Source organism: Podarcis filfolensis (assembly GCF_964270895.1).
Source record: "Podarcis filfolensis genome assembly, chromosome: 10".
Taxonomy (NCBI): domain Eukaryota; kingdom Metazoa; phylum Chordata; class Lepidosauria; order Squamata; family Lacertidae; genus Podarcis; species Podarcis filfolensis.
The window spans coordinates 47,417,711-47,444,898 of NC_139612.1; the positions used below are offsets into that span (position 1 = coordinate 47,417,711).

The 27,188-nt window shown below is 44.7% G+C and overlaps 1 protein-coding gene across 3 annotated transcripts in view; it reads left to right on the plus strand.

Moving 5' to 3' along the window:
• The first annotated feature begins 7,153 nt into the window (after positions 1-7,153).
• Positions 7,154-27,188, plus strand: part of ELFN2 (extracellular leucine rich repeat and fibronectin type III domain containing 2) — a 140,314-nt gene continuing 120,279 nt past the window's right edge. The window contains exons 1-2 of one of the 3 annotated variants that reach the window (XM_083573928.1): positions 7,154-7,357; positions 7,701-7,800. The gene's annotated coding sequence lies outside the window, so the exon portion shown is untranslated. Of the gene's footprint in view, positions 7,358-7,700; positions 7,801-7,890; positions 7,961-27,188 lie in introns of those variants that run through there. The other 2 variants (XM_083573927.1, XM_083573929.1) reach the window with 2 other exon arrangements.

Consider the following 27,188-nt stretch of genomic DNA (forward strand, 5'->3'; position numbering starts at 1 on the left):
TAAAGGTAAAGGGACCCCTGACCATTAGGTCCAATCGTGGATGACTCTGGGGTTGTGGTGCTCATCTTGCTTTATTGGCTGAGGGAGCTGGCGTACAGCTTCCGGGTCATGTGGCCAGCATGACTAAGCTGCTTCTGGTGAACCAGAGCAGCGCACGGAAACACCGTTTACTTTCCTGCTGGAGTGGTACCTATTTATCTACTTACATTTTGTGCTTTCGAACTGCTAGGTTGGCAGGAGCAGGGACTGAGCAATGGGAGCTCACCCCGTCATGGGGATTCAAACCGCTGACCTTCTGATCAGCAAGCCCTAGGCTCAGTGGTTTAACCCACAGTATATCTTTTCACAAATGTTTGCATTTTCTGGGGAGGAGAGCCAGGTACGTCTTTTGAAAACAACGTGGTGCAAATTTAGCTCTTGCAGAGGTGTTTGTGTTTCTGAAGTCCTCAGAAGGCTTCTTTGTCTGAAGAAAGACACCATGGAAAGGTGGGATATAAATGAAAATAAATACTCTGCTCTGCAGGTGAGGGCATCCTGCAAATACTATCTAATTGGGAAGCCCATTCCAAACAGCGCAGGAATCTGGCCTTTATTGTAGCGGCAGCTACCATTTGGAATTTCCTCCCCTGGAATATTAGGCAGGCAGTGTCTCTGTTGCTTTTCTGCAGCCTGCTGAAGACCCTCCTCTCTCAACAAGACTTTTAAGTCAGTAGGTTTAAGTGCTGATTGTGAGCCAGTGTAGTATAATGGTTAAAGTGCTGCATCTTGACTGGGGAGATCAACCTTAAAAGCCCCACAGTTTGCTGAAGTTTACTGGGTGATCCTGGGGCGACTCACCTGCTCCCATATAATCTACTTCATGGGTAGGGCTGACCTTGTATGGAATGTGTTAAAAGTTGCAGTCTTTTAAAATGGGCAGAGCTGCCACCTTTCTCTAGCAGCTGGGTGGCAAGCAAATTCCACAGGTACAGCCTTTCCCCACATGAAGGAACAGTGACAGAGCAAAGCTGTAACCACTGAACCTGCCTACCATGTTTCTGGGGGAACTATTCAAGGAATTCCTACAATTAGATCTGGGATGTGAAACAAGTATTGAACAGACATATAGAATAAACTCAAATTAAGCCCCAAAGAATACGCCTGATACGGATATCTTTCTGAGAACTTAAGAACATAGAAAGAGCCAAGAGATGGCCAATGGACCATCTAGACAGCAACCTGTTCTCACTGTGGCCAGCCGGGTGCCTTTGGGGAAACCTGCAAGCAGGAGTCAAGCACTAGAGCACTCTCAAATGGAAAACGAACGAGGTCCCAACTAAAGAGGAATGGCAATTTGAGCTGGCAGAATATGTGCAGCTTGAAGACTTAACATATAGAATAAGAGAACAAGAAGAACATACATTTAGAGAACATTGGAAAACGTTTATTGAATATATGGGGGGGGGAGGAATTGTGTACACCTGAAAATGTTGGCAGCATTAAGATGAATTCAACAGTATAAGTGAGTTTTGATGGATGCAGTAATGGAATGCGGAATGGTTTAGTAAGTTTTTGTAAAATATTCAGGGATTTATGCTATATAAAGTGAACCATGGAAAGAGAAGAAGGGAAGTCATTGATATTTTAAGGATGTGTAAATGAGTATTTTAAATTGCAAAACAGAAAATGTCATATATATATATATATATATATATATATATATATATATATATATATATATTGTACACACACACACACACACACACACACACACACACACACACATAAACTCTCTCTCTCTCTCTCTCTCTCTCTCTCTCTCTCTGTGTGTGTGTATATATATATATATATATATATATATATATATATATATAATACACACACACACATATATATATACACACATATATATATCACTAGAGCACGCTCTCATCCTGCGGTTTCCAGAAGCTGGTGTTTTGCAGCATTGCTACCTCTGACTGTGCAGGCATAGCAAAGCCATTATGGCTTAAAGCCACTGATAGCCCTCTCCTCCATGAAGCTGTCTACTATTATTTTAAAGCCATCCAAGTTGGTGCCCACAACGGCCTCCTGTGGAAGTGAGTTCCATATTTTAACTCTGTGCTGTGTGAAGAAGCACTTTCTTTTATCAGTCCCGAATCTCCCAACATTCAGCTTTGTTGTATCTCCATGAGTTCTGGTGATATGAGAGCAAGAGAAAAACCTTTCTCTATCCACTTTCTCCACACCATTCCTAATTTTGTAATTTTCTATCATATTGCCTCTTACTTGACTTTTCTCTAAACTTTTTAAAGTCCCTAATGTTGCAACCTTTCTTTATAGGGCAATTTGCTCATATGTGTTCTTTTAACTGTTGTTAGGAGAAGGAGGAGGAAAAGGAGAAGAATTAAAAAAAAAGATAGGCAGTCATGATATAGAAGTGTGTATTACCATAAGTTTTGAAAAAGAGTTAACTAGAAAAAGGAATATATATGGTATAGGTAGAGCATTCCCCTTTTGCACAATATTTTTATTTACAAATGAAAAAAAATATGTTTCTGTGAAAAGGACAGAACCGCCTGCCTAACTGTTGGGCATATTCATAGGTTTGCAATGGATGCAGATTGTTTTCTTAGAAGAAGTGTGAGGGACCCCTATGACCCTCTAGACCAGTGATGGCCAAACTTGGCCCTCCAGCTGTTTTGGAACTACAACTCCCATCATCCCTAGCTAACAGGACCAGTGGTCAGGGATGATGGGAATTGTAGTCTCCAAACAGCTGGAGGGCCAAGTTTGGCCATCACTGCTAGATGCTGTTGGGCTCCAGTTCCCATCAGCGGCAGCCAGAATGGTCCATGGTCAGGGATGAGAAGAGTTATAAACCAAGCTTCTCTACCCTATCTGAGAATATGTTACCACCGTGTATACTTTATGTACAATACGAGTAATTATAGGCACCACCAGAAAATGCAAGTGTTTTTGAATAGATGCACATTTTCCAGCAGATCTTGTTAGTGTACTGTATGTGTGAGAGAGCAGAAGCTAGACTGCTTTTGGCCTTGTTGGTCTTTCATAGAGATAAAAGCAGCTGCTTTTGCTGCTGCAACTGTTGCACCCCTTGCAACTGTTGGGTGTTTGAAAACACAATGGGTAGCTTTCAAACAGCAGCCTCATGTGGCTGCGGGGTAGACTTACCTACATTCCTAAAAGTGGTTTAATAATTTCAAGGAACATTTGGAACTGCAGTTCAGACCAGGTGGAGCTATGGCTGTCGAACAGACAATTCTCAGCACTCTTGGACTACATTACCCAGCATGCTTTGAGGACAGTTTAGAGAGATTTCTAACAGCTATTCTGTGTGAATGTGTCATGGCAGAGTTAAAGAGAGGCATGTAGATTAGGATTGCTACACCTACCTCCCCGTTCCCAAGCAAAGTCTCTGTGCCTTTAATAGCTTTACAGTAAGCAGAAATTCAACAGGTGCAACTTTTTGCATGACTGCACCCTTTATGCCAGGAAAGAAACTGCACCTGTTGAATTTGTTCCTGTTTCACTCTGTAACTTTAATATATATCTATCAGGGGCGAAAGGTGACGTACGAGACATGGTGTTTCTTATGTGACTAGCTGTAAATGTGGGAAGTTTGATGCTAATTCTCCAGCAGCTCTTGTATTTGAGGTTTGAAGGGTGCTGTGAAACTGCTTACGGTTATAAGTATGAGACGGATGCTGCTTTGCAATGAATGTAGGAGTATCTCTGTATTGTGTGTAGCTTCTGGTGCTCCAATTGTATGTCAGAGGTCTAAAGTTACCTGTCATTGCAAAGGTCAGCTATTGCTTAGGTGCACACAAAAGATGTTTCCTAGAAACTGTTTGCGTATGTTTTATGTGCAGCTAGCAACATTTTGAATCGGTTGGGCTGCAATTTTTAACCTTGCTGTTTTTATCCCAGTAGGACTTGTACAGCACTTATTTAGAAGAATGTCTCAGTACACATTCATGTGCCATTGTCCCCACAGCTCTGCCCACCCCCATCAATTATTCCCTGCACATCTATGGATAGGGAAAGAGTTTCCATGTATGAGGGCCCAAACATGTTTTTTGTTGTTGATAAGATTTGATTCCATACCTCTTATTTAGAAATTAAGCTGTACAACATGACACAGGTTTTTGAATTCATGTGTTGTTTACACCTACACGTCTGTTGCCAAAAAACTAAACACACACATTTTTTTTTTAATGTGAGGAAAGCTTGCTTCTAGTTGCATGCAGTTTTCCTCCCCACAATGGTCAATTTAGTCATCATTCAAAACACCATTTTTTCCTCTAAAATAACAAAGTATTCAAACCAATAGACAACCCCCCAATTATTGGGTACAACATATTTGCAATGCATAGCTCAGTTCTGAAAATGTGAAGTAATAATCTATGCTTATGTGCAGAGTTTAGCATCACACTAGACTAATCAAAGAATCATAGAGTTGGAAGAGACCACAAGGGCCATCGAGTCCAACCCCCTGCCAAGCAGGAAACACCATCAGAGCACTAATCATAACCAACCTCTATATTGTCTGAGATCTGGGATAATATTTTTCAAGTTTGGGAAAGGATTTGGAGTCATACCCAGCCAAGTATAGAGCCCAAACTTTTTATTTTTAGAAATCCACTGGCAAACTCACAAAAGAGCAAGGTGGGAAATAATAGTGACAGTATTTTCCTCCACTCTTGTGCATTCAAGATATATTCCCTGCTAGGTGAAGAGCTTGTTGGAAGCAGAGCAGCACACCTTTCCCAGAAAAACTGGAATTGCATATGGCACAGATTTACCTTACCTGCCTTCCTTCATCAAGCAGCTGCTGCAGCTTTTAATAAGTGAATACAGAGAAATGGTCAATACAGAGTTTGTTGCAACACATACACAAGCCACCCACTATTCTCCTATTTAAAAAAGAAGAACCGTAAAATAATGAAGAAAAAAATATTTATTATGGAAAGAGACTCACTCTAGCAAGGTCACAAAACAAATAGTAAACTAAACAAACAAAATAGGCTCTACAAAGTAAGGAATAATTCATGTTGCTTCTCTGGACTTCTGGAAAACAACTCTGACCATGCTTAGAATGAATGTGTGATTCTGACAGGGCTGTTTTGAAAGCAATCTTCACCCCTCTCATATCTGCTATAGTGGCCATGCTGGAGAGGCCTCATAACAACAGATGGAGCAAGAACTTTCCAGCCAGGGCTGACTTTCCGGCAGCCCAATCAGTCATGTGGTTTTTCTGCTTAGAGACACATGCCATACCTCCTTGCCATACCTATACTTTTGGATTAGGATTGGCTGAGTGGTGCAGAGAGCTGATTGGCTAGAGAACGGGAGATAGACAGAAATGCCTCTGTAAATTCAAGGAAGTATAAAACGTGTGTGGGACAGGAAAGAGTGTGCGGCACTGAGATTTTGAAGAGGAGGTTTTTTAATATATATAAACAAAGACAATGTTTGCTATTTTCAGTTGAAAGGTTATTCCCCAGTAGACCAGCCTCCGCTGTTTCTGAGAATGCAAAAGTGCGGGTACCAGAGGCCTGCCTACTTATGTCTAGGATGCTTCCTAGTCAGCAGCAGGGGTAGAAAGGGTTATGGGACTCTGGCTGCCACTGGGTGTGAGAAGGATGCTAATAGTGGGCTCCTAGCTGCTGCATATGCATATGCATATGAAATACATTCCCCAGCCCCTGTTGCTTATGTGTTTAAAATGTAGGTGGTTTAGGCAGGCTTCTGCTGGTGGTAGATTTCTGTGATACTCAAAGACTAGCTCCCCCTGCTCACCAAAATGCTTTTGTCTATTTGCATGCGAGAGGGGCTTTCAAGGAGCTGCTGTGTGCCTCTATGTGTACAGGCAAGGTATGGATCCTCTTGCGTGTGTGAGGGATGAGGGTGCAGGTGTTTGCCAGCAGCTGTTTCATGCACATAGGAGAGATGGGGAAGGAACTGTTTTCTGTGTGTGGGTGAGGACGGTACCCGTCCAGCATCTGGGGTGAAGGATGCTGAACAGCTGTTTCATGCCTGCACAAGCAGGGAGCCAGCTATGGGTCGTTTTCCAGCTGCCGTTGCAGCTCGGCCCTCCGATTCACCATTGCATGGTCACACTCAGCTGTTGCATTTGTGCAGGAGAAAGACAGCTGTTGCTACTGCTGCTGCGTGTGTGTGTAGGTGGCCGTGTCACGTGTTTGCACAGGAGGGATGGGGGTAGTTTTCCAGCTGCCGCCAGAACAGCTGGGAAACCACCACATCTCTCCCGCACACCCTCCTCGCCCTCTTTCCCCAGCTGTTCTTTAATGGGAGGGAAGAGGGTACCTGCCCAGCAACGGTTACCTTCGCATATGCGAGGAGCGTGCGCATAGCAGAGAGCTTTCCCAGCAGCTGCGGTTTGCATGCCTGTGCTAGACTTGGAATCCGAACCCTAGAATTGTAGGCTTGAAAGGGTCCCAAGGGTCATCTAGTCCAATCCCCTGCAATGCTGGAATCCTTTGCCCAAGGTGGGGCTTGAACCTGTGCACGGAGCCCTGGATCTTCCAGGAGGCCTGCCACTCGTGGCGCGGGTGCCTCCTGGCCACAGCGACCAGCTGTTGCGCTTGCATCCCGGAAGGCTGTTCCCAACAGCTGTTGCTGGCGGGGTGGGGTCAGCCCATCAGATGTGTCCACGTGAACGGGGGAGGGGGGCTTGTCTGACCCTCCAGCACATGGATGGGTGGGGGCAGAGACTGCGCGCTGCCCGGGACCCACCTGCCACAACTGGAGGGGAAGTTCCTGGGGGGAGCACCAGCCCCTCGCCGGACTCTGGAAAGGAAACAGAAAAGACAACGGCCGAGGCTGGGGCCGGAATTAATCCCTTGGTGTTGCAATCCTCTGGCCTGCCCTTTCCTCCTCCTTAGTGATGCGGCTGCGGTAGCGACGGCCGCGAAGCCCGGCAGCCTCCGCCTGGCTCTGCCTTGCCCGGCTGCGCTCGGCTCCCGGTCCCCGGTGTCTCTTGGTGGTGTGGGTTTTGGCGAGGAGAGGGTGGTCGGAGCCGAGAACTGCTTCCGAGGAGGGGCGTGCGGGCCAGGCACGCGCCCTCCCTCCCTCTCTCTCTCCCCCCTCTCTCTCACACACGCACGCACCCTGCGCGCGCGCGCACACACACACACAGCCAGAGCACCCCTCTCCCTCCTTCTCTCTTTCTCGTTCAGTTCCAGCCCTCCCATCAGCAATCGCTGGGAATTTGAATGAAGAGTGGTCCTCAGCTGCCTGCTCCTCCTCCTCCTCCTCCTCCTCCTCCTCCTGCTCGATCTCTCGTTGGGATGCAAACCCTGAACTTGGAGCAGCATCGCTTGCAAAGGAGCAGGTATGTGCGTTTTGGGGGCCACCCCTCTCCAAGCGGCAGCCACAATGATGCGGGGTGTGCGCGGTCTCCATTCTAGCTGGTTGCTTTTGTGTTGCATTTTAATAAAGCATTCCCCCCCCCAGCTAGCTCCCCCTCCCTCTCCCTTTTCCCCTGCCTCCTCTCCATTCTTTAGGGCTTAAACTGGAGAAGGGAAATGAGGTGCATGTGTAGGAGTGTGGATGGATGGGGTGGGGGGACTACAGGTGAAGGAAGATCAGGGGTTGGGAGAAAAAATACCGATGTGAATGATGGATTTGCCTTGGATGTTTCTCTCTCCTCCGCCCCCCCCGCTCCATTTCCCCAGCTTCGAGTTCTGAATAGATCTTAAGCCTGCTGTGTGCAGCTGTGCTTGGCTGGATATCTTATTCCGGCCCCTGCAAGAGCATTAGCAGCAGGAGGGAGGGGTAGGTTTCAATTTTTTCATTTGCAACCATGGTGGTGGCGGCGGCATCGGCCAGGCGGAGGCAACAGGAGGAGAATCCCATCCCTGCATCCTTCTCCCTCCGCTTCTCTGTCATCATAGTAAACTTTTGGCAGGGGCTCTTTGCAGAGACTGGCAGGGAGGTGCGTGGGCTTTGAGTTTTGGGGGATGTAGGTGGAAGCGAGTCTGCTCCTGGTTGTGGGAAAAGGGCTGGTGGATTGGCTTGGCTGGGTGCAGAAGAACCTCCCCCCCTCCCTCTTTCTCTGTGCTTATGTGCCTTGCATCGAAGAGATTAGGGCTGATGCATCTGTGTAGGCTGAATAAGATTTGTCCATTCGCACAGGAGAACCTTTGTGTGGGCATTGCACAGGAGACTTGCACGCATGTTCAACTTGTGAGTGGGCTGTCCGTGCATGTGTGCTGTTTGTGTGTCTTCTCTTTCCGTTCGGTGGAAACAGGTGGCTCTGTGGATTTCATACTGAAGCAGCATCCTGCTTGGGGGCATGGGAACCCCGAAAAGAACTAAATCAGGAGAAGCAGGTGGACAGTTGAATCACATCCTCACCCTCGGGTGTACAGAGCAAAGCTTACTGCTGCTAGTTAGTAAGACAGAGCCTTAGTCTTTGAGCCAGAGAGCAGCGTAAATCAAAAAGACGGCAGCCGCTAATATTCTGAGGACCTGCTGTGTGTACACTTCCATGTGCCCATGCACATGCATGCTTTCATACATGTATGTGAAAGTGCTGATTTTGGCATATATGCAGGGCACATGGATGCATGTCAAATATTCCGGTAGTTAAGGAATGGTGCCTTCTACGTATGTAGGTTTGCACAGGTGTATGTTAAAGGGAATCCTTTAATAGAGCCACATTTGTAGGCTCCTATATGAAGAATGAGAATGCAGTTCTTCCACCCAATAGATTTTTAATTAGGCAGGTAGGATTTGATCAGAGACAGAGATGATAGTGCATGCTATGATTTTTGTGTGTGAAGGCATGTATATCTGTTTATAACTGTGCAGGGCTGAGAAGCCATTGCTCCAGATATGGTAAGCCCCAACTGCAATGGGTTACGTTAGCCAAACACTTTGATATGCACCAGAAGACAAAAGGAGTGGATGGGAGTTGGGATGCCCTGTTTGCCCGAGCATTATGCTCCCACCGCGGCACCGTATTCCAGCACTCGTACTGTCGAGATCTCCAATGAACGGCCCCTCCTGGTGAGTCCAGGAAAAGTGCAGCTCAACAGCACGACTAGCATTTTCAAGCAAAGCTTCATTTGCATGGAACATGCATTATTTAAATGGAGCCCCCCCCCCATCTCTCTATGCTTCCGACTAGCAGTTCATATAGCAGGAAGGCCAGGTGATGAAGCTGCAGGAGATAGAGGTTGCGATGGAGATACGATAGGAACTGAGAAAAGAAAGAAAGAGCAGGCTGCAGCGATCCCCATTGTCTTGGCTTGCTTAAGAGAAGCAGCATCAGAAACATGGGAAATCTCATAGGACTGAAAGTCAAAGGAAGGGGTCCAGTAATAGTGTCCTGTTGATGTATAGTTTTTTTTTGGGGGGGGGACAAACATAGCAAGCCTTATACTGGGTCCATCTAGCTCAGTCTTGTCTACATTGACTAGCAGTGGCCAGCCACAATTTCATGCACAAATCCTTCTTAGCGGTACTTGGAAATACTGGGGGTTGGACCTGAGACCTTCTGCATGCAAAGGAGATGCTCTACCACTGAGAGATAGTCCTTCTTCCAGAACTCTGTCTTCTGTTGTTTTACTTGAAGCTAAATAACATGAGCTTGTTAACAAAAAATCAGTGGATCCAATTAAGGACAACATAGTTTTGCGCCAGTTCACTAAAAATATGATTGGCTTTCTAAACAGAACGTCTGAAACTGGGTAAACATTGGCATGCAAATGTTGATGATCCCAGACAAATATTTCCCCCTCAAAGTCAAAACATTTTGGGATTTGCTGGTGAATGTTGACTGTCGCCTAGATATGAATGCCAGCAACCACTTGTGTCTGTCTGACAAGTAGTGTAAATACATACATTTATTTTGAGGAATTCAAAAGTTAATGTGGGATTGTCAGCATACACACGTGAATGCTAATATTCACCAACATTTGAACATTCATTAAAACAACTTTTCAATTAATAGCTGTGCTACATTCATCTCAATTCCAAACATGTTTCTTTGGAAGTAAGTCACCCCTTCAGGATTTGCTTTCATATAATATTGCAGCATGAGTGAAAGTAGCCTGGGAAAAAATTAATAGGTGCATCAGAGTTGGCTGCATCAGAATGTATTTAGCAAATTTAGAGTCACTGTCCGCTGGAGTGAATGTTAGGGGTCTAGAAGATCTGGATTCAATCATCAGTTCTGCCATGGTCGTGTTGGGAAACAGAAGATATTTCCCTCTCAGCTTCTGATCCCCTACTGTAAAATGAGAGCAATAATCACCTCTTACAGTATAGATTAAAATGGAGAAGGAGTTCTTAAGATACAGGCGAATAAATAATAAAAACAGACAGAACTTGGTGGTGGCAACTATAATAAAACCACTGAAGAGTTGCAGAGTTGCATGCTGAGACCTGTCAGAACCTTCTAGGGGCTATGCCAGGGTAGATTTACTATGGAAATTATATGCGGCTATTTCATAAGAACATAAGAACCCTGCTAGATCACAGCAAAGGCTAATCTGGCTCAGCATCTCTGTTTACAACAATGGCCAACCAGGTGCCTAGAAGAAGCCCAGACAGGATAGGTAGGCAATAGTTCTCTTTCCTACTCTCTTCTTTGGTAGTCAGAGATGTACCTAGGCTTCCTTACACCCTTGGCAAGGAGATGCATCAGTGTGGAGAGGTGCAGTTTTTGCAGTTCCTGAGCCTGCACCCTCGGTGGAGGCCAACCTGGCTGGCCTCTAAGTGCACCCCTGTTGGTAGCTGGAATTCAGAGGCAGGCTACCTCTGACTCCAGAAGAAGTAGAGTCATCATCACTAGTAGCTCCACTACTCCTTTGCAAAAGAGAGCCACTCTTTGGAAAAGAATTTGCTAGCTTGTGGAGAGCTTGGAAACTAAAGGCAGCAACTGTACCAGGAAAGGTGGTGCCATTTGCTCCTTGCTCAGTCCGGGGCATCTTCACTTCTGAGAACCAGCCAGCAGGTTGTTGGGAAAGACCTCTGTCTGAGACCCTGGAGTGTCACTGCTAGTCAGAGTTATACTGGGCTAGATGGAGAACAGTGTGAGCTGGTGTAAGGCATGTTCCAGTTCATGGTAGCTAACAAATCCAGAGTTATGTGTTTCTCATTGCAATAATAGTTGCATTGCAATGGTAGAAGCATTTAGGTACCTTGGCAAGCGCTGGCATGTTAACTCAAGGTAGCTTGTGTTAACATTTGAAGTTTGTGCCTTCCTTTCTTCTGGGGACCACAGCCAGCCTTTGAGTGTCTCGCTCATGGCTATCCAGCAAGCTTCACAGCAGACCAAGGATCTGTAGTTGGGTTCTTCACTTCCAAGCCAAATCTTTAGCTCTTGTTTGCCATTCATACTTGAAAGCCCTATGGAATTGATGGCGGTTTTCAGACTTTTGCCTTCAAGGAACCTCTTCCCCCCCTCATCACATCAGCTTGCCTGCTGTAGAACTCCAGCATGTTGCAGAGGACTTTGGATCTTCTTCTAGAGGAAATCATCTTCTTGCATTCATATGGGGGCAGGCCTGGTGTCAGCAAACAGCACCCCTGAGCAGCTCTCAGCATGTAACAGCAGCCTAGGGCATTGTGTGAAATTAAAATGGCTGCTCCCTCTGGGGTTCTGGGAACTACCATTTTAATTTCACACAACCCCCAGAGTGATGCTTAGTATTTTGGGGGCGCTGTGGGATATATAGAATGGTTCCTCCGTCAGAACACTGTTGCAGCACCAGAGGACACTTTGCTGATGGTACCTCAAACCTGATGTGGTCTGGCTATTTGGGGGCCTCATTGCTGCCCCATGTTACCTGAAAGTCTGACCTAGTATGCTTCTGAATAGTAGTTGTTGGGAACCACAGGAGGTGAGAGGGTTGTGTTCAGGTCCTGCTTGTGGGCTTCCCATAGGCATCTGGTTGCCCACTGTGAGAACAGACAGGCCACTGGCTTGATCCGGCAAGGCTCTTCTTATCTCCTTACATTAATGCCTTGGAAGGAAGACCTAGAATGTCTTTCAGGGATGCTCACCTGCCATAATGGATCTCTTTGTTGCAGAACCCCTGATAATCACCTGAGGGATGGTTTGACTGAAAATCCCTGTGCATTTGGTGAAAAGAAAACATTGAGTCTTGTGGTGCATAAATGTGAATGTTGCCAGAGGATGGATAGAAATCATGTGCCACATATCAGCAGGTGTTATTTGAATACAAATGGAAGTGGAATAGATAAAACGTACATTCTTCTTGAGTAAGGTGTTTCTCAGCCAGAAAAGTCACGTCACCAGAAAGTCTTGGCTTTCTTGGAGTTGGCGTTTACCAGTGAAACCTTAGCACTAAGTAGGATACTCATGCAATGATGCATAATATGTTGGAGGAGTTAGTGGTGATTCTTCTGTTGGATAAATGATATTTTTTGCTTGTATGGATGAACTGTGAGTTGCTGTTTACTGCTGCTGTGTTATAGCATTGTTGGATGCTCTAGTGTTTATTACTAAGGAATGCTTGAGAAACATGTACAGTTCTCCAAGCACTACCATGTATCAAAATATAAGGCAGCTCCTGTCTGCACACATGCAATCTAATAAGCACAGCGCAAAAGGAAAAAGGGATGAGGAGGGATGAGGAAAGCAAGCACTGGAGCAGCTGCTTCTTCAATGGCTGATGGAAGCGACCAGATTAGTACCCCCCTTGGCACGATGAGCTTCCTGAAAGACAGCTTTCTACTGGCCCTGAATTTGGGGGCTATTGGCAGACACCAGTGTGTTCTCCCTTCAACACAGTTGTTCTTGAGCAGCAATAATTCATTGTGAGGGATGGAGTATTGATTTATTTAAAGCAATTTCCCATTGCCCCTCATCCTTCTGCATTTCAGGGTGCTGTATGTTCAGTAATCACAACAAAGATACAATAATAATGTAATTGAAGTGAGTGGTTCTGTGCTTTTATTTTGATTATTATTATGAATATTGTTGTATATATCTGTTGTGAACACATCTCCTTTCCCTAGTTATGGAAAAGAAGGCTGTATGAACAAACCTGTCTTTCTGTGGGAAGAATTAAACTCACTCCCCTAGATTGGGAAACCAGCGTTCAGAGCCCTTCCCTCTATCTATACTATGTCTCTGGACAATTCACTAACTTTCAGCCATGAGTTCCATCTGTCATTAAGGCAAGCATAATCTCTCCTCCTTGGTGCAGACAGACAAGGCAAAGCTTGGAGCAGTTTGCACATTAAAAATCCTCCACAAATAAATGAGAATCTAAATAGGTAGGTGGTTAAGCTTCAGGGAACAACTTTGTCCTTTATTTCTTTCAGTGGAGGAACTAAGGTGGTGAGAGAGTTTTCTCTGGATTGTTTGTTCCTGTTTCTAAAAGAAAAAGTGTTGAAGCATCGACATGGAGGGTGATGGCTGATGATTTTTGGAGGCCTTGTTCTTATGGCTGTCTAATAATAATAATAATAATAATAATAATAATAATAATAATAATAATAATATATTTATACCCCACCCATCTGGCTGGGTTTCCCCAGCCACTCTGAGCGGCTCCCAACAGAATATTAAAAATAGAATCAAACATTAAAAACTTCCCTAAACAAGGCTGCCTTCAGATGTTTTCTAAAAGTCAGGTAGTTGTTAATTTCCTTGACGTCTGATGGGAGGACGTTCCACAGGGCGGGCGCCACTACTGAGAAGACCCTCTGCCTGGTTCCCTGTAACTTGGCTTCTCGCAGCTAGGGAACTGCCAGAAGGCCCTCAGCGCTGGATCTCAGTGTCTGGGCAGAATGATGGGAGTGGAGATGCTCCTTCAGGTATACTGGGCCGAGAACGTTTAGGGCTTTAAAGCTCAGCACCAACCATTTGAATTGTGCTTGGAAACGTACTAGGAGTCAATGACGATCTTTCAGGACTGGTGTTATATGGTTTCGGCAGCTGTTCCCAGTCACCAGTCTAGCTGCCGCATTCTGGATTATTTGTAGTTTCTGGGTTACCTTCAAAGGTAGCCCCATGTAGAGTGCATTGCAGTAGTCCAAGCAGGAGATAACTAGAGCATGCACCACTCTGACAAGACAGTCTGTGGGCAGGTAGGGTCTCAGCCTGCGTCTCAACCTGTAGCTGCTGCAGTCAAAGTCTGTACAGCCTCCCAATTGCATTTTCCTGTGCTTAGGTCATCGTGAGGATCTACCAGTATGCACAGAATTGGTCCATCATTGCAAAAGCCACAAAAGAGACATTTGCCATGGTGTGCTATATCCCAGTTGAATGTAGATGGTTAATACAAACTTCATTCTTTCTTGCAGAATTTGGAATGCAAAAGATTTCATAAATGCAGTTGCCAGATCACTGATTGGAACAGGATTTTAATTTTGGCTAGTAGGGAACACTTTCAGTATTCTTTGTCGCAGGACTAACTAATCCTACCAGTTATGCAGAGAGACAGAGAGTGTCTTTTCAAAATGGTGCCTTGTGTTGGGAGGGAAGCAACATCGTTGGTCAAGGTTGGAAAGGAGCCCTCCTTGAATTAGGGGAGAAGGTTGGCAGAATCATCATGGAATCTTCTGGCCCTACCTTATGACTTCTACCAATTTTAACCCAAATGTGCCTCTGGCATCATTCTAAAAATAGGAGCTAACATAAAATATCACAGTATTTCATGAATCGGGTGTGGGAAGAAATACGAATCTTTCTTTTCTCTCTCTCTCTCTCGCTTTTTTTAAAAAAATATTTTTTTTCTACTTAGTAAATACAATGAGAGTTGTACATTCATAGTAGATGTACGTTCTGTATATTTAGAGTAAAATGTCTGCTTATAGCAATATATATTAGCAGTAGCTAGTAAGAAGGCTTTCAGGAAATGCCCGGAGGCCAAGATCACTCTGTAGCCTTTACATTTGGAGCACTAGAAGGAAGGCAACGCCCGCTTGCAACTTCTTGTAAACCTCTCCCCTTCGCCAGGCAGCAGCCAGTTCAATAGGTTGCCCTTACTTTGCCACTGTGAAGAAAGAAGCCTGAAAGCCAAGCCCTTGTGGCTTCTAGAAGCAATGATCGGCTATCAAACCCAGCCAAATTTTGATGGACCCCAAGGAATCTGCTTCCCAGTGAAGTATCTGCATGCGGACTCTTTGTGGAGCCTCAGGGTCATCATAGTGCACTTCTGTCCAGACCTCTGAAAAACTTTCCAGGGAATTTGGAGGCCAAAGCACTAATTTATTGTTGCTGTGCTGTGTTGCTACAGGGAACTGTATATGCTTTGATTTCATGGTGGTTTTATTTGTTTTGTTATGAAAACTGTTACAGATTTAATTTTTTTTCTTAAACCCACAACGTTTTCAATGAAGACTTTGGAGTCAGGTGCTCAGGAGACCTGTTATGAATTCCTGTTTCTGCTTCCTGCGCTCTTTGTGTGGCCAGAGTACAAGCTGTTTCTCTACCAGGTTGCCATGTCTCCATTTCTGCCTGTAAAAATGGGAATAATAATTTGGCTCCTTCACAGGGATCTTCCCTAAGCAAAGAGGCCTTAATGTTTTTGCTGTGCAGAATGCATTATACAAATGAGGGCCACTTGCGTATCTAGGGAGAGAATATCAAGAAGCGAATTTTCTGATGGTGATGTCAGGACACCGTATTATTTGCATGTTGACAGAATTCGGTGATTCACAGAAGGCTGCTGCTCAGGAGAGGGAACTGTTGAGCTTATAAGGGTTCTATCAAACCATGTTTGACATGGAAATGAATGAACTCAAATTAATTTCAGTGGGCATGCTCTGAGTATGGCTAGAATTGGGTACAGCCCATACTCATGGGTTAGAGAGTAGGTCTATCTAACCTTTCTGATTGGTAGAGGTTCTCCAAGCCTATGATCTCAAGAGGAGGTACTTTTTTAAAGATTCCATGTTCTTATAACTGTGGAACAAGTATTATGTGGCACATGTAACAGTACCAGTTCTGTGGATTGAAGAAGTCGAATGGGCACATAAGGCAATCCCTCAAGGAAACTGCTTCCAGCAATGTGTTCCTGTTAGCAGCCATGCTCCCAGTTTGCATTGGCTGCCTGTTCTTTTCCAGGTACATATTGAGAAATGCACTGACTTTAACCCATCATTTGCTAAGCATCTTGGGTCCTGTTGGCATGTAATCTGGATGCCATCATTCTTGCCACCTCTATTTCAGTGGCTGCTTCCATTGGGCAATGACAGGACACCAAATAGCCACATTAGACCATGTGGGCGGATGACATAGAGATCACCTGGAATGGCATGGAAACATTATTCTTGCTTTTCCATGTAATATAGAAATGTAGTCTTAGACCCAGCATACGTTTTAGAGATCACCTTCTGCTTTGTGCTCTATTAAGATCCATCACCTTGTTAATCTGGTTGGCCACTGTGAGAGCAAGATGGGCTTCTGGTCTGATTCAGCAGGGTGCATCTTAAGTTCTTATCTTAATACCGTCTATGCATCTGATTTAGATAAGGGCACAAAGAGAGGCTTCTCAGACAGTTGATGTCCCATTATGGCACCGGGTCTCACAACTGAGTCACCAAAGCCTGAGAATCTTTTGAAAGCACTGTAAGACGGGCTGTTTTGGGTTGGTTTATGGGGTTCATGGCTAGGTCGGCACAGGATGAACCTGAAGATTTAAATTATAAGTTAATTATGATATTGTTCTGTTTTGCCATGTCTGTTTGGTTGCATTTCTTTCATTCCCTATTTCAAGATTCAAGATGGAATATTTACTTTTCCAAATAAAAAGTCATGGAGACTTGTATGGTAATTTGTAGACAAGTTTCTGCAGGCCACAGGTGACTAGGCAGGTTGTCCATAGCATCTCAGCAGTAGACATCAGATCTCTGAAATCAGATGCTAACTCCAGTTTGCTATTGCACTGTGGGTGCTAGGCCTGCTCTGTCGTTAGGTGGAGTGAAGCAGCCACTGCAGGCAGCAGATGCTGGGGCACAGTGGCAGCAGCTATTCCTTCTGAACCCCATCCCAGTTGTTCCCCTTTGTTGGAGGAGACAGCTGTGTATGCCACATGGCTTGCCCTGAGCCTCCTAACTAGCTCAGGTGCAGTTGGTTGAAGTAAGATCAGTTCCCACAGTCCAGTTGTCTCCTGTATGTGGGATGTGAGTCGGCACCATCTTGTCCTTCTCCTCAGGCAACAAAATGTCTTGGGCTGGCCCTGTGTGCGCATTTTAAATTGTAATGTTTCATATAGGAAAATATGACTGAAGAATGAATTGAAAACCTGAACTCTTGTGATTGTTATTGATCTGATTGTGCCTGTGTTGGTGGCAACTTGTGTGGAGGACAAGTCATGGCCTTTCTTACCATGGCTATAATAATGGGCCCTTCTATAGTTCCTTATGTGCGCAGACATAAGCAAAGCAGATATTTTCATGGACCCAGGAATCAGTACATGTCGTTTCTACCTCCTTAGACAAATTGCCTAATGCCTTTGGTGTTTCACTGAGGCAAATCCACCCACTAGCCTCATTAATTATGGCTGCAATTAATGAAACTGTGCTTTTTTGTTGTCGTGCAGCACCATCACACTGTACATGCTGAGTTTCAGAAGGCTGGGGCATCTCACATGGATGAGGATGCTGGAGGGGGCAACATAACTCCAGAGTATTCCTCCTCCCCACATGTGGTGTTGGAATGCCTGAATAATGCTAAGTAATTCTTAATTCTGTTTTAGAGAGTGTATTTTTGTCTTTGCATGTTGCACACCTGGATTATGTAGCCCATTATTGGTCTAGGTTAGCCTTGTCTCTGTCTGACACCTGCCTTTCCTGTCAGAGACAGCAGGAGAGATACTGTCGCTCCTAGGATAAGGGCCTCTGCTTGAAGATGAGGGGAGGGGAAGCGCTCTTCAGTTCTATTCCCCAGTGTCAAATGTATGTAATGAGGTGTCTCTGTATGACAATATCCAGAGACATTCTGTCTGGTGCCTGGAGGTAATAGTTCCTCTGTATACTGTTCTGGTGAGACTAGGCTCAGAAAATTGTATTCGACTCTGGGCGCCCTGCAAGCGCAGAGATGTTGACAAATTGGAAGGAATTCAGAGAAGAGCAACAGGAATGATTAAGGGGCTGCAGAGATTGATTTATGAGGGAAGATTAAAAGAGCTAAATATGTATAGCTTGGCTAAACGATGACATGATAACGGCCTACTAGTATTTGAAAGGTGTAAAACACTAAGGAGGGAGAATTATTTCAGGTGGTGCTCAGTGGTATATATATATAACTTAGAAGAACAGGATGTAACAAAAGGGCCAGGGAGGAATTTTGACTGTGGCTCACGGGAAAGCAGTTCTCTATAGCACGGCACCCTGGGGGTGTGAGATGGTGAAGTCAAGGGTAGTCTAGCGTGGAAGGAGAATCAAACAGGCTCTTGGCTAAGGATTGGCAATGTGTGATGACCTGGGATGTTTTTCGTTTTATTTTCACAATGGTAGAAATTCTCTAGGGCTGTACCTGCACAGCAGATTCTCATGCCCTTGGGGCCACAACTCCAGCCTTTTCAGTTTAGCGTTCTCAGTGGGAGAGGACTGGGAGAGCAGGAGAATATTTGAAGTGGTGCAATTCTCTTTAAGGTTTTGTTATAAGGCGATGGCTTTCCTACTTGCAGACAGTTTAGCACTGGGTGTTAAGATGAACGACGAACTCCTTAGAAGTGCTAGGCATCCCGTGCACCCATGAAATGGAACCTGGCACCTGGTAAGAATTTGGCAGTCTGGAAATTTTGCTTTGCACCTTCCCTCCCAAAACAGAAAAGCAAAGGCTTTAGCCCTCATAGAAATAAACAATGCTAGCATTAAAATGTGGAGGGCTGAGGAGATAATGTTAGAAACTGCTGCCATAGAACTTGGAACTGCAAGAGCTGGAGGCCTGGCTTCCCTCAGGTACAGATGGCCCATGGGCTTCGATAATAACAGGAGATTAGCTCAGAAATGCTAATAGTCTGACAATGGGATTGTAAAGTCAAGGAGGCAGAGGAGGTTAGAGAAGGATTTGTCCTGCCAGAGAAAATTTAGTGCTGGGACAGCGGGTTCAGTGGGTAGGGATGAGGATTTCACAGGGATTAGCTCAGGCATAGGCAAACTCAGCCCTCCAGATGTTTTGGGACTACAACTCCCATCATCCCTAGCTAACAGGACCAGTGGTTTGGGATGAGGGGAGTTGTAGTCCCCAAACATCTGGAGGGCCGAGTTTGCCTATGCCTGGATCAGCTCCTGCACACTGGAGCAGGGCTGAAGTATATTAGGAGAGCTGAAAGGTTTTGGTGGCGACAGATACTTTTGGAAAGAAGTGGGGACTGGGAATGGTCTGTTGGACTGGTTGTTGGTGGCTGCTCCTCTTGATTCCATTCTTCAGAATTGCAGTGCAGGTTGACTGTCACCAAAGTGCCACAGGCACTGTTCTTACTTTAATGTATCTTCTGATCTTTGTTTTCACCAGAAGGCACTCAAAGCAATGTACAGTACATCAGTCCCAGGCATCCATGTTGTGGTCCTCCAGGTTTGTCCAAATAGTCCTGGACACGGTCTAAAAAAGCCCTTCCTGTTGCAAACTGCAGATTGGGGAACAGCTAAATAGCTCTCCTGTTTTGTTTAACATTCTGCCTGACATGTCACTGATTTCTGACACTTTAGATGGTCCTAAAACGTATTGCCCTACTGTTGATTTTGATCTTCCCCCGTGGCCCAATATGCTCTTTTGCTTTTTATTTTAAACACAGAATATTGGGCTTTGACAAGAAGGCGTCCTATTTATATAGCTCTGCTTACTACTTATTCTTGCATGGATCACACAACTGCTTGACCTTTTGGGGTTTATACAAATGTCAAGTGCAATGGAGTTCCAATATTTTATCTGAGACACTGCCATAACTGTTACATAACATATCTGCTAGGATATACTTGGATAAATTCATGCCCAAATTGCAAATTGGAGAGAGCTCTCACAACCAGTTAAGGGGTGGGTCAAACATTTAAGAAGCAAGGGAAACAGATCAGGCAAGGGCCAATTGCTGAATATAAATTCACTAGCAATTTATAACTGGAGTTCTCCAGAGCCGGCAGCCACACTCCTTTGGCAAGCATTCTCCAAGTCAAACCGAAAGGCCATCTGAGAGGCAGGCTTAAGTGTTAGCCTGATTCTGTGCCATAGCCAGGACACACTCAAACTTCATGACCTCCTGGGCACAACAGCCACATACCCTTCCCCTGCCACAGGTTGGCCACCCCCAGTCTGCAGCCTCTCTGTCATGGAGTTCACTCGGGTTGAAATTTGAGTCTACAGTGGATTATTGCTGCTTGCTGAAGTGACTGGTATACAGTGTTGTTATACAGTATGTTGTTGACAGCTCTCATTGCGCTTTTAGTGGCATCTTGCTGCCTGGTTCAGTTGACTTGAGGCTAGACCAGTAGTTTGGTGTGTGAAAGCAAGTGAGCAGGCAAAACAATTCTGCACCAAAGTGGCTATGGATGTAAGGTCACTTTAGCCATCCCTACACAGTCTGTGGGACGCGGGTGGCGTTGTGGGTTAAGCCACAGAGCCTAGGACTTGCCGATCAGAAGGTCGGCGGTTCGAATCCCGCGACGGGGTGAGCTCCCGTTGCTCAGTCCCAGCTCCTGTCCACCTAGCAGTTCGAAAGCATGTCAAAGTGCAAGTAGATAAATAGGTACTGCTCCGGTGGGAAGGTAAACGGCGTTTCTGTGTGCTGCTCTGGTTCGCCAGCAGCGGCTTAGTCATGCTGGCCACATGACCCGGAAACTGTACGCTGTCTGCCTTGGCCAATAAAGCGAGATGAGCGCCACAACCCCAGAGTCGGTCACGACTGGACCTAATGGTCAGGGGTCCCTTTACCTTTACCTTTACACAGTTACAAAGGCATGCAGAGCCAGGCCCTTGAGTAAGTAGATTGAGAACATTGCCAGCTCTTGCAGTTCCAGCTGAGCTTTTGTCTCTCTCTGGCATTTCCCCAGCAGGTGCAAAGTTCTAACTTTAATCGGCTTTTCCCAGTGCCCTGCTTTTCCTGTGATACGATTCTAGTTTTATGTCAATATGGCCCTGGAAAACCAATATGTTCCTGCCCTTTCAACTTAGCTTTCCCCCGTGCCCTTTTTGTTAAGTTTTACTCCGTAAGTTGGGAAGCCCTGAACGTGAGACTGAACCTGTCTAAATCCTGTGGGGGGGGGGAGGCAAAGCTCAGGTGGGGCGTAAGAAAAGGTAAGGCAGGTTTAAGGCTGGATGCAAGGCACGGGGAGTGCTCTGGGGGACAGAGGGCTCTGAGGTTGCTCCAGCAAGGAGCAAGCTGAAACTGAGCCCTTAGATAGGATTAGGATTAGGAGCAGGTCCAGGTGCAGGTGCAGGTGCAGCTCACCCTCTGTGCCTTCCCCTTCAGGTTCACAGTCCTCATCTCCATCACCTGATGAACAGAGGACTCCTGGTCCTCTGACACCCTGTTGTTTAGTCGTTTAGTCGTGTCCGACTCTTCGTGACCCTATGGACCAGAGCACGCCAGGCACTTCTGTCTTCCACTGTCTCCCGCAGTTTGATCAGGCTCTGACCACCCTACTCAGCGACAAAAAAAGAGAAGAAAAAAAAAAGAGAGAGAAGATGATGGAATTTCACCTAAATCAGTGTTTCCCAAACTTGGGTCCCAACCTGTTTTTGGTCTGCAACTCCCACCATCCCTAGCTAGCAAGACCAGTGATCAAGGATGATGGGAATTGTAGTTCAAAAACCCAAGTTTGGGAAACACTGACCTAAACACTGCCTTTCCTCAGCACAGGGCATCTAAGTTGAGGTAGACCTAGAGCTCATGTGGGATTTTTATATGGTCTGTGTAATCTTGGAATCCTACTTTTCCATTTTCTTGGAAAAAAGTAACTTTCCAGCCCACAATTTTATGGATATATGCACTAGTCCTGTGGTGAACTTAAAAACTATTTGGCAAAACCCGGATTGGCTGTGCTTCTCAAGTAGTTTGGGATGGGGGAGAAGCTTCTGGCATAAGATTTTTCACATTTCGGGTAAATGCTTCTAGAAAACCACTTCAGGAAAAAAAACCTTTAATAATTAACAGTTGAAAAAAGCCGCACTAGGTCCATGTAAATGGAATGTGGAATGTGCTAAATATGTATATTCTCAAAACTCCCATGATATGCTTCCCATAAATTTGAGCCCGGTTGGGTTTCTTCCTGGTTGTAATACTTGCATATACCTGGGATTGTCCTATTACTTTTAACAGAATTTGCATTATGTATTTAGTTTTGTGATGCAAGATTAATGCCCAGCATGCAGGAGGATCTCATCCTGGCAGCCGCAGAAGAGAGCAGCATTGCATAGATTTGAAGGCTACAGCTGATGGGACGTTTGGGAATCAGGATCAAGGACAAAATCAATGATACAGAGAGACCAATAAAGGGAAGAGATTGTTTGGTTGAGGTGGGAAGTCTCTTTCTGGCTTGGGAGAAGCACGTTTGCCTTTGAAACTTGTGAGATGAAGTAAGTTCATACAGAATCACATGCTTATTAGATCAGTGCAGAAGATGGTGAAGAAAGGCTTGCTAGAGGTGGCTAAGGAAACATTCAGCTGAACATCAATGAGTGTGAAAGCCATAGCTGTGGGCTGGGATTCTCCAGCTTGCAGAGGGTGTTAGACACGCAATTCCTATTGAAATGAATGAAGGCTGAGTGGTTAGCTAGCCAGCTTTGAAAACTGCAAGCTAGAGCTTAGAAAAGATTAGAGGACTGAGTCTGCTTGCTTGTGTCAATTGCCTGAGCACATATTTTGAGTTTTCTTCACTGGCTTCCTTTTCCGCTTTGCACTGAAGACATCCACCTCATTCTTGCCTTCGTTGCTTTTTCTTCTAGCTTTTCAATGTTGTATTTTCTATTACCCTCTCTCCATTGTTTCATACTCCCTTAGCTTGACTATATTAACCCTTCTGGGCTGGGAGATTTCCCCCAGACACTTAAGTTCTTCCCCCATCTCTTTTTATTTTTAATCCAAGCACCTGCAGCAAACTTACTACTCTGGCAAAGGTTTCCCTTTAACATTAATACTCCATCAGTTATACCTAAACTAAGCCAACATAAAGGTATACACAAGACACTCCCATGGGTACCAGTGACCCAGAGGAGTAGTGGGAAGAAGCAGGTCTGGATCTAATCTCTGGGAGATTAGCAGTAGATTAAGGATTTCTGGCTATCAGTTGTTTAATAAAAGCAGCAAAATGCCTCTCCCTATCCTAAAATTATACTGCTAAAATGAAGAAAGCTTGGGGAAACCAGGAGCGGATATGTGTCGGAACATATGAGCTCTATACAGTTTTTGTACTCAAAAGAAATTTCTGGGATCAGAATACCGGTACTTTAATTGTAAGTGTATGTCTTTTGTATCATGCTCTAGTTGATGGATTTTAGGGCTCTATTAAAAACAAAAACAAAAAAACAGTAGATCCCACAAGCCTAAAGTAGGAACGGATGAATCTGCCAATTTTGGCTTTCAAAGTTTCTCATTTTTCCAGTGTTAAATTCAGTTATCCACATTTCCATAGGAATTTGCAGTTTTGTTTTGTATTTTAAAAAATAACTCCTTTTGAAAATTCACCAGCATTTTAGTGCAAATGTCCCAAAATACACACATTTTGGTATGTAGTTTTGACTAATATATACATTTCCCTTAGAATTTTTCCATAATAAAATGGTTTTTTTGTATATGGTTTTTTACTAATATAAGCATTTTTACTGCACACTTCCACCTAGCATGTGCAGTTTTGTACATATAGCTTGGTTGGAGAACTGCATCTCAAAATTCAAACAAGTGCAAATTTCAAAGGACAGCCATGTTCCAGTTTGCATATTTGTTTCAAAAGTGCAAATTAGGTAGTTTGTATTAAAATGCAAACAAAGATGAGTTTCTTCTCCATCCCCTACTTAAGGTCTGTTTGCATCTCACTAGCTCCCCTGTGCCCCCAAACCAACACCTTTAAACTCCTCAAGCCCTTGGATGGCAGGATCAAGTTGTCTCAGGGCTGTAAGAAGATGTGAAGGGCTCTCTCTAGGCCATCCTTGGTCCCCCTCAAACCAGTAGAGAACCTTCCTTGAGGCTGTGGGAAAAGATTTAGGATTCAGTGCTTCTGCACAGCCATTGCATCCAAAGTAAGCTTGCATTTTTAAAACTCGCATCATTTTGAGTCATATCCATGTCATTGCAGAGTTGGAAAGCTATCCATTGAGTCTCTGAATCTGTCAGGTTATCCTGAGGGAGAGAACCTGTAAATAAAGCACCCCTTCTAAATTCCTGGTTGAAATTCTCCCGAAAATGAGTTCCCCATTTCTAAAACCTCTTTTCAAAGCTTTTTCTGTAGTTCCACTGCTCTTTCATTGGAAGTTTATGGAGATTTAGGACCTGGAACTTGGGTTTCTGCCAAACGTAGTAGAGGAAGGATGTTTAGCTCCCTCCCCATGGAAACACAACTGGAAACCCTAGCTGGAGGGAAAATGGGTGATGAGGGAATGGAACACAAGGGAGAAGTGGTGGGTGGGAGAAGGATTATGAAATTGTCTCCCTTCCAGATCATGCCGCCTCCACTTTTGGATGTTTTTGTGAATATCTAGGTTCCTAGACACAGATATCCTTCACTTCAAGGATAGACAGACAATAGTTATGTGTGTTTGCTTTTTAAATTGAAACTGATATGAACAGACAAGTGGTTTCCCAGACCCACACATTTCTTTAGTCATACGTTCATTTCTGGTCAAACAAGCATTTCAGGTTTTTGAACCACATACCTTAAAACCTGTGATGATACTGGGATGAGTGGGCAGTAACACAGCAAGCATGCCTCCATCATGGTATCTTCAGTCTAAAAAAAATCTACCTTCTGCCCCAGAGGCCTTTCTCTAATGCAAGCTACCTCAGGTGGGTGACTTTCAAATGTTAGTGGTCTACAACTCCATGGTCTTCTCCAACCATGTTGATAGGAGTTGTAGTCCAACAGCTGCAGCAGGCCATATTGAAGAAGGCTGCACTAATGTTTCACTTGTGTTTCCTTTAGTTAAGGCCCATTGCTTTGTGTCTTGTTTACAGTGGATTAGAGAGAAGCATTATTTGCTAAAGATATTTGAAAAAATGCCAATATAACTTGCACATGTTGTAATTTTCTTTCCTCTTGATTGAACATGTTTGGTTTACAAGATGGTAAATTCATGTAAAACAAGCAAGAACTTTACGAAGGTAAAGACTAGGAGGAGGTTAGAATAAAAAAGGTTGCATTGAAATAAAGCAGGGGTCCTAATCGGTCCCAATCAGCCTAGCCCATAGCCAAGGATGTTGGGAATTGTAGTCCAACATCATTTGGAGAACCACAGATTCTCCACCCCCGAAATAAAGACACAAAACATACAGCACAACCCCACCAAAATGAGGCATGTGTAAATGCCTCTCATTTCATTGGAAGGGGTTAGCGCACATGCTTAATTTAATAACTAGGACTGATTGGGCCTCAACTTTGAATGAGTTGTGACTGTAGTTCCAAGCTAAGGCTACAGCATCTTTGGTACTGCATCTTCACTAGTGCAATAGACTTCCATGCATGCCAATGATGCCATGGTACTTTCTCTTCCTCTCCTGTCCGCTCTGGCTCCTTGCACACCCTCAGGATCAGCCATGGAGGATTGGAGGACCCTGCACATTTTTGTAGGGATGGTGTAGGAGGAAGAGAGGAAACGAGTCCTGTTGCATGAGCAGAGCTCTGTATAGAACTCCGATTCTCCAGATTCCCAGTTCTGTAAAAAAATCTCTAGTGTATTGTTGTTTCCTCACTCTTCTCCAAGTCCCAACAGCAGTGCTAACTGGGTCTGGTTTGCTTTGGATGACAGATTACAGGAGACTCATGGCATTTTTAAAATATTTGATTTATTTACAAATATGCAAGCAGTGTACAAGGGAAGGCAACCAGTCTGTTTCTATCTGTCTTTTTCTTGCTTGGTGCTTCCCCCTCCCCACCCCAAAGCTTCGTTTTAAAAATCTCAGTTTATCTCTCCCCTCCCCTCAAACACAAAAACATGCAGCCCTTCACCTCAATGACAGCTGGCCTTCGCGTCTGTTTGTTTTTCCTTGATCCATATTATGGACTAATGATGGGCTCCCACTGTAATTTTTGAAATCAAAGCCTTTATCACTTGCTATCCAAGGTCAGGCAAGAACCTTAAGGCACCAGTGGCTTTTCCTTCACTGGCCTCAAAGCAAGTTAAAAATGGCTCAACAGGATTAGAGGGTGGTTGGGTGGGGGGGGGGGGGAAGGCAGATTGGAAAAATCGATTCGTTGGGCTCTGGGAGAGCCAGACTCAGCTTGGTTGCTTTCAATCCCTTTTTGAAGGATCTTAGCTAACTAGAAATTCTTAGTTGAACAGGCTAGAAATTAAAACAGCAGTGAATAAAAGAACCAGGGTTAAAATTGCAGGAATTTCCACATTCGGGTTGAAAATGAGAAGAGGGATGATGCAGTACATTAATTAGGTTTGTGAGAGTAGTCCTTATTGCCTCCTAAGCAAGGGTGCAGAAGAGGCGTTGCAGGACTACAACTCTGTCTCTGAAAATTGGCCGTGCTAATCAAGGCTGATGGGAGTTGGAGTCCAACATATCTGGAGGGCCATAGGTTCCTCACCCCTGCTCTGAAGGAACGTTTGTTATTTGTTTGGTTGGCCCAAACCATCCATGCACTATCAGAATATAGTGGGTGGGTGGGGCAGATTGTGGCCAGATGAGCACCTTCCAGGTTCAAAATGATGATGGGCAACTTCAAGGTCGCCACTCTTTGCTCTCCTTCCTTGGGGTTCTTTTCGTTATGCTTAAACCAAGTCTAGACCAGACAAGCTCCTCAAACAGTAAAGTGCTTCCAAAAGAGAACTGTCCCCTTTAAAGTAGGTCACATGGCTACCCTACCTCTCATTCTACTGAGAGTTAGCATGATCATTAATTGTGCAAACCTAATTTTCCTGTATGTGCTTGAATCTGCCCCACAAAAGTCTGGAGGTAAACTAAGAATAGGGAAGGAAGGTTGGGATTTTGCTTGCGTGCCTACTCAGCTCTAAGACATTTTAAAGGCCAAGCTTTTTCCTGCCTGTCCACTCTTTGCTAGTCTTGCAATATTTTAGAGGC